At 37.6% G+C, this 11,444-nt stretch overlaps 1 non-coding gene across 1 annotated transcript; it reads left to right on the top strand.

Annotated features, from left to right (window-relative positions):
* The first annotated feature begins 873 nt into the window (after positions 1-873).
* On the top strand, positions 874-958 carry TRNAR-UCG (transfer RNA arginine (anticodon UCG)). The gene has a single exon. It is a non-coding gene; the product is annotated as a tRNA-Arg (tRNA).
* The last annotated feature ends 10,486 nt before the right edge of the window (positions 959-11,444 follow it).

The raw sequence follows: 11,444 nt of genomic DNA, 5'->3' as shown, positions 1-11,444 counted from the left end.
ATATCAATAAAGCTGGGGGAAAAAATCAGTTCTTGTGGCTTCAAACTGCCTATGAAAAGCCTCTTCTGATAGACAATCTAAATTTAAAACTAGAAACAATCCCTGATTATGGATCTCAGTAGATGTTAATTGTGCACTTACAGCACACATCTGCACTGGAGGGAACGTAACACTTCCACGACTACAACGGAACAGGAAGCTGCCAGCTTTTGCAAATCTGAATCAGTGACATGTTTTTTGGAGCTGTATATGTATCTTCATGCTTTGTATATTGCGTTTTTATTTTTTAGGGGTCATGGTGATGATGACCATGTGACCAATAGTCCCTATCATATCCAGCAGAGTATTTTCTTGCCCAAATTTACCACAGGACCTGTTGTACGGCAAAGGATTTTTCTTCATAGAACCTGCTTTTAAGCACTAAATGCCAAGAACTTTTTCAATAACCTGTTACATCTTCTATTGATATCTGCCATTCATTATGAAAACATCTATGTCAGTGGGCTTGTTTGTTCGTTTTCAGATTTTTTTACCTTCTTTTAAATCTGTTTTTGATTAATTCTTCGAAAATTGTCCTTAATAGGATAAACAGAGGATATGTTGAACCAAAGAAAGGGAACAGTTTTAAGATATTTAAGAGTTGACCTGGAGGAAAAACTTTGGATTTCTCCACTTCTAATTTTAGGACTAAGTGTGAAAGTCCACATTAAGACAACATTAAATGGGGCGGGGGGGGGAAGAGTAAACATTGGCCTGAATAAAAACAACTATTGTATTATAAATGAGTGCCAACCATAAGAGCTTTCAAAATAACTCCCAAATTAGTGATTTTTGAAAAGTTGTAGCTTCTTTTAAAAATTATTAAATAGGGGTGCCTGGGTGGCTCAGTCGGTTGGGCGTCTGACTTCGGCTCAGGTCATGATATCACGGTCCGTGGGTTCGAGCCCCACGTCGGGCTCTGTGCTGACAGCTCAGAGCCTGGAGTCTGCTTTAGATTCTGTGTCTCCCTCTCTCTCTGACCCTCCCCCATTCATGCTCTGTCTCTCTCTGTCTCAAAAATAAATAAAACATTACAAAAATTATTATATAAATGTGCAAAATAAATCATGTACTGTGTGTCTTCCATGGTCTGTGCTGCCTGCTCACTGAAACTGTCCTGATACTGTTTATTGCCTCATGCTCTGCTTCTAGAAAACTGACCCCAAGACAGAAAAAGCCTGATGTATGTCAAATTATGTTATCTTTCTCCTTAAAAACTCTCCAAAATTTCACCCTCTTCATTGCCGCCCACTAAATACTTATTTAACAGGCGGCTACCTGCCTATCTGACATCATTCCCCATCAACCAGCTAAGGAGGGAAGTCCTTCCTCAGGGCATTTGCTCTTTCTATTTCTTCAGTATGCAATGCTCTTCCCTGGATCTTTGTAGAGCCACTTGGTCATGTTCAGATTTCAGTTCTAATATCAGCCTGTCCTAGAGACCTTTCTAAACACTCTACCTAAACTTGCCCTGCACCTTCCCTTCCTCAGTCATTCTGTCAAATTAATATTTTATATTTTTCAGAACATTAATTACTATTGGCAATTATCTTATTTACTTATTTTTTTTATCATCTCTCACTCACTGGAATGTCAGGAGTAAATTTTGTCTTTGTTGATCGCTGCTGCTATGTGCTATGTGCTAACCCATAGAACTGTGTCGCACAGTAACTGCTCAATAAACATTTGTCTTGAATTAATATCAAATGCAACATTTAGACAACTAATTTTAAAATAAAATTTTATTCTATGATAATTCATTAGTTTATTCATCCATTCATTCAACAAATTCTTTAGAGCACTAATTTTATAGAACACTGACTTAAATGTTATAAAGTTTAGAAACTTGTGGAAGACATTGCTAGTTTTTTCCCATATCTGGTTCTTTTCCTCCTGAGGAACAAAAGAAAACTGTATTTTTTAGCCTCCTGTGTGACAGACTAGATGGATCCATGTGATTGAGTTCTAAAAGGAATGAAATATGAGTGAAATTCAATGGCTCTCTTCCATTCCAAGACATTAAAGAGCCAACATGCCTCTTTTACTCTGTTTTTGTTTCTCAGCTCTCCAGATGCAAGGAAAGTAACATGCCTCTGAGGTGACTAACGAACAATGGAGCCAAAAGATATCAGGAGCCTAAACACCTGAATCACCACTTAGAGAAATATACCTATATTGGATTTGGTGTTAGGAAAAAGTAAATTCTTATTGCATTAAGTTTTTTGAGGTTTTATTTTTACAGCTGTAGGCACGCATTACCTTGACTAAAAATGGAATATCAGTAGAAGGTATGCTCGTCTTCCAAAAGTTTATACTTTAGTAGAAGAGAAAGTAAGGAACTATAAGTGTATTAGTTACCTATTGCTGCAAAGCAAATGACCCCGAACTTAGCAGTGCACACAAAAAAACACTATCTCGCTGTTCCTGAGGATCAGTGGCTGTTCCACAAGGCTTCGCTGAGTGATTCTGCCTACAAGTCTCTCACGAAGTTTCGGTCAGGCTGCTGCCTGGAGCTGGAGGCATCTCAAGGCTTAGTGGGAAAGATTACTTTCCAAGGTCACTGCTTTTGGCAGGTCTCAGTTCCTCCTTCCCATATGAGCCTCTCCAAGGGTTTTCTGAGTCTTCTCACAATACTGGTTTCCCCCAGAGAAAGTGATTCAGGAGACAACAAGACATAACATCCTGGAAGGAAACCGCAGATCTTTATAATCTATCGCTGCAAGTGACACTCCATTACTTCTTCCGAATGCTATTCACGAGAATTAAGTCCAACCTTCACTTAAGGAATTGCTGAATTAAACTGCACCTTTTGTAACAAGGAGTATCAAGGAATTTGTGGACATGTCTTTTTTTGTTTGTTTTTTGCTAGGTTATGTGTAAAAAAATATTCCAGCATGGTGGTATAGGCAAAGTATTTACATGAGAACAAGTGATAAGCAAAGGTTTTGGTGAAAAGGTGGTCACGGGTACCTTTTGATGAATGAAGATTGGAGTCAAATAATTTTAGGCAGAAGACACAGGATGAAAGGTAGAAGAAAACGGAGAATCTAATCAAATAAGGAAAAACAGTTTGGCCAGGGAAAAATTACAGGTGAAGAGGAGTATTTGGATTGATAACAGGCTGCTGCAGGGAGAGAGCCACCCCTTCCTGTTTGCCTGTGATGCACAGATTGCCAGAAAACAACAAAAGGAAACAGCAACAACAACAACACCAACAACACCTCTACAAATACCAGTAGCTTAATCAGCATAACCCTGCTCTTCACAGTGAGTGAAGCAGCAGCTGTGTGTGAGGTGATTCAGGATTTCATCCAGCTGCCTGCTTCCCAGCATCCTTACAATATAGATAGTGTTCGATGTAGATGTATCTTTCTTACCAGCACAGAAAGATCTCTACTTTCCCTTTGGAGTTGCACCCCGACTAATACTGCATCCAGTTAGATTTCAATGAATAATGCTTTTTATTGACCAATACACATCAAAAATATGATAAATACTTTTATGGTTCTTTCTATTGAACAAGTGCTTTGTCAAAGTGCAAATACATTTGGATAAGCTTCCTTACCAGAGTCTATGCTAATACATAAAATCAGGCTAATAGGTTACTCAGATAAACAACAGCTCATTCAGGGTCTGGGGGGTGTTGGGCAGAGGAGGTGGTGGAAGCAAACTAATTAATTGACAGTTTCAAACTGACCAATCAATTAAGTCAAAGCCCAAACCAGTTTATCCACCAGACTGAAGTTTTATTTAAACTTCATTAATTGCAAACTTAGAGCACAAAAGAAGACAATCGACTACCAAAGTTTGTAATTCTCAAAATGAATTTAAATTATTCCTTTTATCTTAGAAAGATATAAAGACACTAAAGACATAAAGTTTCTTCAAAGTTTGTACAATGTATAACCCTAATGATAAAGTTAAGACCCTGAGACCTTTTATAGAACAAAAATCTCTAGTATTTAGTACACTGTTATAATGGATCCTCTTCATAGGAAAAAATGTTATAAGATGCAATTGATTCACTGTTTCTAAACAAAAGCCAGAGAACCAAGCCTTGTAATGGTTAAACTGGGAACATTTAGGTCACCATATCAGATTGCTTACCTCTTTATGTAATACACAGTCAAAAAATATGTTCTGACAGTTTCAAGAACAATATAATTATTTTTTTAAATTGATGATGACATACTGTTTTATGATTTTATAAATGTAATAAAATATAGAATTTATCTAGAGGGAGATTCTACTTTGATTTTCAATGAGCTTAACCAAAAAGGGTAAACACAATTAGTCACAATAATTTTGCAACCTCCATCATTATCTATCAAACTACACTGGGGATCATTTCTATTTTTATAGTTGGAATAAAACACAGCAGGTCTTCTGTCCCTGTGCTAGCTACACTTGTACATCTCTTAGGCACAATTTATTGTTCAAGCTATAAAGGGCTTTTGTGTCTTCTGCATAATTTTTAAAGATGGATGACAAATATTTAACAAGTAGAGGAAGACTGGGGGGAAGGAGAAAATGTGTGCTTATATTTAATAAAAATTAGGCAAAGTGTTCATTTGGAAAATACCTGCTTTGTAGTGCTAATCGAATGTATTGCTACACACTCATTACCAATATCTAATGCTAGCTGGGCACAGTCCCTAAAGGTTATCTATCTACCCATAAAAATAGATAGTCACATTGTAGGGAAATGATATTTTCTCACACTTGAAAAACAGATAACTGTTGAGTTTATTTGTGTTCTTGTCCTCATTCTCACATTTGAGCCAAGAGTCCTCATCATTAACTTCTGGAAAGTAATAATTAACCCAATGCTCTAACACAGTCACAAGGGTCTCTTTATATGTTGTGTCTCTCTTCCCAATTCACAGTGTGTTGTTGTTTTTTCTCTTGTTTTGTTTTTTTTCTTTAACAAATTACCCATCAGTTTTGACAGCACTGCTTATGAAACCATTCAACTCTGTTTAAGTGATTAGAGCAATTGAGTGCAAAAAATAGTTTAAAATCTCATAGATTCTATTTTAAAGAAAGGAAATGAAACTTCCTGGGAAGAACAATATCCAGTAACGAGTATAGAAATGTTAGTAAGACAGTCAGTGGTAGAAAACTTCACACAGAGTTCCCCAAACATCTTTCTTACATACTAACACTACTTTTTTTTTCCAAGTGGCCTCTCCTCTAAACAGTTTGTCATTCTCATGATTGCTTTAAAAACTTAGCTCATATGTCAATCTCTAAAACAAAGAAGTGATCTTAACGTTATCTTACCTGCAATTTCCATTATTGTTTTGACACAGCATATTCCTTATCTAATTTAGAAATACACAACAACCCTGTGGAAAAACCTTTTGGTAGACCCAGCTTACTACCAAAGAAAGTCAAGTGCTAGACATTTCCTAGCCCATGCCAAGTCATTGGAACTCAGTTCCAGGTCTCTGTACTTTCAGTTCGGTATTCTCATACCAAGACTCACTGGACTCTGAATGCTCCAGTCGGGAAAACTCATTTTTCTGTTCATCTCAAAATATTCCTTTGTGAATTGTGGTATACACTGAATTGTGTACCCTCACCATTCTTTAATTTTCTGTGTAATGGTATTTGGAGATAAGATTTTGGGGAGGGAATTTCGCTTAAATGAAAGTCATGACAGAAGGGTCCTCATGATGAAATTAGTGACTTTACAAGAAGAGACAGAGAGACTGCATTCTGCCATGTAAGGACACAGAGAGAAGGTTGTCATCAATCCAGGAAGAGGGCTCTCACCAAGATTGGATCAGCCGGTACGCTGACCCTGGGCTTCCTAGTCTCCAGAACTCTAGGAAATAAATATCTGTTGTTTAAGTCCTACAGTCTGCAGTGTTTCATTATAACGGCCCAAGCTGACTAATACAAATATTTAGATAGTTCACATCTTCACAAATGCATCACTTTAAAAATGTGTCCCATTTTTACCAAACATGTTCCTAATACTTGAGTTTTCAAGCAATTATATAAGATTAATTTATGCCAGTTGTGTTAGTCTGTTGCTCCTTTAGTTTGATTCCTTCTTTCAGATAAAGCATTTTTTTTTTTTTTGGCCATTCTAGTAGTTTCCCAGGAGGGCTTCCATAGGGATGATTTAATTGTTTATTACAAGTTTGTACATAACATTGAGTCAATAAGAACTGGCTTAAATGAAATACACAGACTACAGAAAAATCATAAAAAAATAGTTGATTTTCTAATTTAATTATGAAGGTTATTCTAACTACAGAAAATTCAGTAGAAATTAATATCCAGAAGATACACTATACTTCACAGATGATCAAACAAATGATGTTTCTAGTTAAAAGGCAAAAGAATATTCAAAAACTTGGATAAATCTAAAGAAGGAGGTAAATATGTAAGGGTATATTCTAATTTCTTACCATTAGTGTTATATTTGATAATTGCCTTATGATCTATTTCAATTCACATCTCATTATAAAAACATGCTCAAATATATATATATATATATATATATATATATATATATATATATATATGTAGGGGAGGGCACCTGTCGCAGGTGGGTTCTCTGAACAAACACTGAGATGGAGTTTGGGATTCAAGATGTTTAATAGGGATTGACACCTCTGGTAAATGAGAAAAGTAAGATTATGAGTCAGAGGCTTATCAAGTCTGGGCCAATGTTGCCCATCAGAGTTGACCTGCCTTGGGCCCAAATGGGCTGGCATTTTTACCTTTACCTCCCTTAGCAACTAGATGGTAGCTACTCTGAGAAAGTCAAAGAAAGTAGCTGTCTGGAGCTGAGACAGATAGATCTTGAAAGAGGTGACTGCTGGTGATGTCTGCTGACTACTCTCCCTATAGCTAAGTGGGATCAGATTGGCACATGTCAGTTTTTCCACAATACCTAGACTACCATTCTAATGTGGGTAAAAGTAAGCTCTGAACATCTTAAATGACATTCTATGTCAGAATAGCTTGAAAAAAAACCCAGTATAATGACTCTTGAAATAAGTGGGTTGTCCATGGCTACTTTCTGCCATGTCCGTACCCAATCACCCAGGCTTCTAAGGTCACCACTTGGCTACTTTTGAAGAAGCTGATTCACTGTGGAAGAGCACACTGGTCATCTACTCATCTTCTGGTCACAACCCTTGCTCCATTAGACCCACAAAATGACTAATTCCTTTTACCATATATTTTACCTGGGGTGAATACTATAGGGAGGAAATCTTAATACCCAAGTGCTTATTCTCTCCTTTGGAAACAGTATTATCTTCTTTGGAAACAGCAGCCATGCTATAGGTTTGCTTGATTACCAGTAGACCTATAAAATGAAACGCTTAGAATATTTCAATCCTAAAATATTCAAAGAAGCACTAAAACTTAATAAAGCTGTTGGCAAAAACAAAGTATTGTTTTCTGTTTCTTTGTAACAGAACCAAATCTTTTATCCCCAACTCTCCTTTGAAAGGATATCAATCAGCATAACAGTGCTCCCCTCTCTAACTCTTTACTCATTCTGTTCTTCAGAGGTGTGGTGATGTAAGGAATTTGTAAATTTGGGTAGGAACAGCTGGGCTTACATGACTCCACTCTGCCCTTCCTCCTTTTCGGAAGCTGCTCAAAGATGGCATAGGTTCTGCCATACTCTCCCAGGACAGTCCTTCCAAATGGGGCTGCCTCTGAATGGGAGTAAGAACTAGCCTAACTCTGCAAACATAATCCACATCCTAAACCTGACCATATCCCTCACTACTTATTGTATAATTCCTTACTCTTTCAGTGTCCGAACTTGAAAGACAGTACTCTGAGGGTCTTCCTCAGAAACTCCCAATAATTATAATAGAATAAAAAAATCCTTATCTGTTTCATAGCAATGAGCTTGAATTACTTTTCACATAAGTAAAAAAGAAAAAAAACTAAGAAGTAGATCTGAAGGGAAAAATGTATTTTTTGATTCTACAGTGGTAGTTCCTTCAAAATTCTGCTTTGACGTCAAGATAGTCAAAATTCTTATAAATAGTATGATGACCTGACAGTAATATAACATAATAAATAATGTAAACAACTCAAGTGTTCATCTATCATGCCACATATGACTCCCCTGGTTTCTTTTTGTTTGTTGATTTGTTCAAGAAAATCCTTAAAAGAAAAACTGGATTGACCAAATGGGCTACTTGCCCTGACATTGTATAATAACAGCCAGAAATGTTGAATAAATAAATCAATACAGTGGAGCTGTATATTAGAAAAAGCAAGTAGGGTTTGTCCTAAATGTTTGCCCCATAGCAGGTTTACTTTGAGCCAGCATATGAAAGATTTTGTGATTAGGCCCCAAAGCACAAAAATACCAATTAATTATGATGATTAGATATGTCTTCATTAGTAGTCTATAAATAAATCATGCACAACATTATGCAGTCAGCTATCCTGGAAAAATATTCTTCTAGAGGGCTGTGAAAACAGCTTAATTAATTATAAATGCTCTGCAACTTATCACATATTATATTTTGAAATGTTAAAGCATACATATATACACATGTTATCTGTGTGTAGAGGTATTTGTCAAACTGTTTCAGTGTTTTTTTATGCTACTTAGCACTAAAATGCTTTCCAGAATCAAGATGGAAGTTTGTTAAAAAATCTGTATTTATTGTTAAAAATAAAAATGTTACTTCGAACCGTTATGTTTCCAATTCCTTTCATGTTTTCAGATGACAGAGTGTTTCTCTTTGATATTTAACTTCTGTGCTTCCAGAAATGTTTTGTGAATGTGCTTCTCTTCCCTTCCCACCCCACTCCCCCTCTGCCGACCCTCAGTATATTTTCTTCATTTATTCAAAACAATTTCTTCCTAAACATGTTGCTGTTATTAAAAGCATTTTAATTACATATGCAATTAACCCATTTGTGCAAGGCATCCCTCATTTACTCCTCTAGATTCTCTGTTCCTCCTTCTCCACCCAGCTAGACCAGGAGACTGACCTATGTGAACTGCATCAAGCAATTCCCTTGCCCTCTGGTTTCCAGCTGAGCTCTGCTAATGGGGATCCCTGGCAGGAGATCAGAGTTGGGTGGGGGAATTTATTCCCCTGGCTCCTTCTCTGCAGGTTGACTGTGTACCTCCGCCAAAGGTCACAGCTCCTGACAGGTGATTCTTGCTGACAGGTCTCCCTATGGGTTTTAGTCCTTTCAGATCTAAGGGTGGTAACAAGTCTGTCCACATAACTCACCCTGGGGTACTGCATCTTCTCTCTTGTTTTCCCTATACCCGACCCTAGCTTTTGTAAATAGTCTTCTTATTAAATTCATCTCAAATGACCTGATTTGAATATGTAATCTGTTTTCTGCAGGACCTTGATTGATCCACGATTCTTCTCGTAAATTATTCAAACAATACAAAAATAGAGTGAAACACGAGCATCCTCATTACATATTTTGATTGTGACTACTGAAAATACAATTCAAATTGGCTTCAGCACCTGGATTTTTCTAGTTCTCTGAGTCAATATATCACACGCAGAAACACAAACAGTAAGATGCACTTTTCTGAGCTAGTTAGGATTTGAATAGGCCAGAACAGAAGTTCGGGATACAATAGAACATGTTTTCGCCTTCACTACCCTGGGAAGGAGTTTAAACAGGAGTTTAACTGCAGCCGGGGTGCAGTCAGAAGAGGAAAAAAAATCCAATCAGTTATTTTAACAGAAGCAGTTTTATATAAAAGTTGAAAATTAGGTATTGAAGAATGAAGAGGGAAAACTAAGTAATTATAGGAGTGTCTACATCCTAGGGCTGGAGTGGCAAACATGCAAGCTTGGAGGAGGGGTCCCACAGAGCTGAAACTAAGACCTTGGAGAAGGGGCTGCTGCTTGACCCATGCTGGTGTCTCTTATCTTGGAGGAAAAGACTCATGGGACTAGGACCAGTCATCTAACGGGGGATATTGAGCAACAGCAACACATCGAAGCTGGTTCTGTAAGCGCTGAAACCCTGAAAACTCAGTTCAACATTTTGCTGAAACAAACAGCTGCTGCCAGGGAAAAGAGGTGAGAGGCGGCCAGGGTGATGCTGAAAGGGACAGGAAGCCAACAGGAAGCCAACAGCAAGCAAAGATGCGAGTCCCTCTTCTTCCTCCATCCTTACAGCTCCCTCTGCTGCTTTCTACTGGCCAAGACTAACAGAGAGGCTGCTGTCAAAGCAAACACAATTTGAAAATTTCCAGCCCTACTTAACATCACAGAACAGGGTCTAGAAGAAAGAGTTTGAGCTCAAAGGCAATAACTTGATAGCTTTCATAGGTCATGGCCAAAAAATTAGCCATACTCCTTTACTGGAACCATAGTTTCAGAGTTCTTACTTTATACGAGGCCCTGTGTAAGGCTAGAGTGTCTTAAACATAAGAAAGTTTTATTCCTGTTTCTAATTGGATCAGGTAATATGATAAAGAAAGCAATTATAATATAAGAAGTACCATGATAGAGGTGATAATACAAAGTTTTTGAAGCGGCGCTTTTTAAAGTTTATTTATTTTATTTTTGAGAGAGAAGGTGCAAGCAGGGGAGGGGCAGAGAGAGGAGAGAGAGAGAATCCCAAGCAGGCTGCACACTGTCAGTGTGGAGCCCAATACAGGGCTCGAACTCACAAACCGTGAGATCATGACCTGAGCCGAAATCAAGAGTCGGGAAGTCAACCGAATAAGCCATCCAAGCACACCTGAAGTGACATTTAAATAAGCTATATGGGGTCAAAGAGAGTGTTCTATTGGAGGTGATGTTGAGATTGGACTTGAATCGAAGCTAGATAATCATATTTTAGAAAACAAGAATGTCAATCTTCAAAGACTACACGTAAGTTCCACCAAAAGAAGTCCCTGGTTAGAACATAGGTTTCCTTGCTTTGCTGCTCTGGATACTTCTGTAATTAGACATGCTGTCACTGGGCCCTGCGATGTGACAACTATGGTCAATTAATTTTTAACAAATTCTTACTTGTATCACTCCTTCAAAATTAAAAGTGGGGCATCCGGTTGGTACAACCTAACTCAGTTTCCCTGCTCTAGGTGACTAAAGAAAGAAAAAGGGTATTTGACCCTATTTGTCTGATATTGAAACCTGACTCCCTCCAAGATCCACCTAATGAGGACTTTATTTCCCCAAAAGGCAACCATTTGTATGATGGTCCCCAAATATATCCACTAGTAATTGTCCTTTTGGCAATCCAGCATTCATGTAAAGTCTTCTTCCTATTATAACAAATAAAACCTCTTGTCTAACACCATGCAACTTCCTCTCATAGAAAAATCAATTTTCACCAGTGTCTCCAAAGGGCAAACTATAATTCTCTTTAGTCACTGCATCTCCCTACAAGACCAGAATCCTTGAATAATGTCCACTCTG

Source organism: Herpailurus yagouaroundi, unplaced genomic scaffold (genome assembly GCF_014898765.1).
Source record: "Herpailurus yagouaroundi ecotype Mexico unplaced genomic scaffold, PumYag 139, whole genome shotgun sequence".
NCBI lineage: Eukaryota > Metazoa > Chordata > Mammalia > Carnivora > Felidae > Herpailurus > Herpailurus yagouaroundi.
Note: the sequence above shows the minus strand (reverse complement) of the source record. Positions and strands in the feature narration are given on the sequence as shown.